The sequence below is a fragment of the Atta cephalotes genome, assembly GCF_000143395.1.
Source record: "Atta cephalotes unplaced genomic scaffold scaffold00025, whole genome shotgun sequence".
Lineage (NCBI taxonomy): Eukaryota > Metazoa > Arthropoda > Insecta > Hymenoptera > Formicidae > Atta > Atta cephalotes.
In genome coordinates this window covers 424,116-425,941 of record NW_012130089.1, presented here as the reverse complement: position 1 = coordinate 425,941, position 1,826 = coordinate 424,116, and positions in this window count along the sequence as shown.

Sequence of the window (1,826 nt, the reverse complement as noted above, 5' to 3'; positions counted from 1 at the left end):
ATATATATATATATATATATATATATATATATATATATATATATATATATATAGAGCTTATAAATTTTTCGTTGAAATTTTCTCGTCTATCTCCGCGAGAAAGCTTAACGTTTTAACATGATAATAAAGACTTTTTCACTGTTTTACGACGATATTTTCTATACAAAAGAAGGAATGATTAAACACTAATATAAATTAACCGATACAACCTACCATTTGGTCAAGTACACTTTGACACTTGCATGACTTATGATAAAATATCTAAATCTGGATTATATATCGCACGCGAATCCGTGCATCTTGAATAATTCAATTCTTTTTACACGAGTTGACATATACTAATGATTTCCTCATTATCGGCCACAAACATAGAAAAAGAGCTTTCGCTCAATGATATTCAGCGCAATGCTCACTCACTTTGTTTTAACATTTACGATAGAGCCTTATATCAAAAACGCATTTACTCTTATCTAGTGTGAAAATTACTTCGAAAGATTAAAAACTCTTAAGATCATGCAGTCGTCAACTTTCTCATCTTTTCCTAAGTACAATTTAATTGCAACAAATTATACTTTGCAGTATAATTTGTTGCAATTAAATTTGTTACAAAAAAATTACTTCGTGATAATTATATCAATTGTGTTATCATAGAATAAGTAGTTTCTTGTAATAAGTAATTTTTTATTATTTACATTGTAAAAAATAAAATGTTAATTTTAACTTAAAGATGTTCAGTGGATTTTCTCAGACATGCAAAAATTAACATTTTTGTAATGTTTTCATCAAGACAAGATTTCTTGTCTTAAAGAATTTTTCTTGTCTTGATCTTCATTTTTTGACATTTTGTTTCTTGTCTTAAATTCAAGAATCTTGAATTTCTTGATTTTTTAGCAGTATCCTCGTCGTTTTTTGACTACATCATAAAAGATAATAAGAAAACATAGGTACAAATTGAATGTCGTCTTGTAGTTTACTATGTTTAAATTCATGGTTTAAAAGTGTTTCTATAATATCTATTATGCACAAATGTATTACTAAAGATTAAAAATATTTTTTAAATTATCATTTTTAATATTATGAGGTTACTACCAAATGTAACTATTTCAGATTATTAGATTCCTAAGATTATTAGGTATAATTCTTATTATTATAATTACCATATATTTTAATCATTCCTGATTTAATTGATATTATTAGTAGAACTACATAAATGTTTATGCATAATATATTTTTACAAATAATCATAATATTAATTTTATATATATTCCTTTATATAAATGTAAAGGTTAATATTGAGTACAATAAGGATGCATCGGTGAGTATAATTTAATTTGATTAGATCAGGGACTTCACTTTTTCAATAATCGACACTCAGATGCTATTTTGCTATTTAATGAAAATGTATGCATATACATTTCTATACTATAACCTTATAAGTACCAATAAATACAATTGAAAATATTGAAACCTAATTTATCAAAACTTTTCAAATCAAAATAATAAAATATTAAAATAATAAAGTATAAAAATAAAAATTATCAATTCAAGAAATTTCTTGACTTATTGTCAAGAAATCTTGGTCTTGATAACAATTTCTTGTTTTGAAATTAATTTCTAATTTTTTATTTTGGTCTTGTCTTGATTTAAAACAAAATTAAGCCAAGATTTTTTTTTGAATTTCTTGATTTTGATGAAACACTACATTTTTGTGTTAATTTTAACATTTTTGCATGTCTCTGAAAGTCCAATAAACATCATTAAATTATTACGCATTGATGTGATTGAGAGAGAGAGAGAGAGAGAGAGAGAGAGAGAGAGAGAGAGAG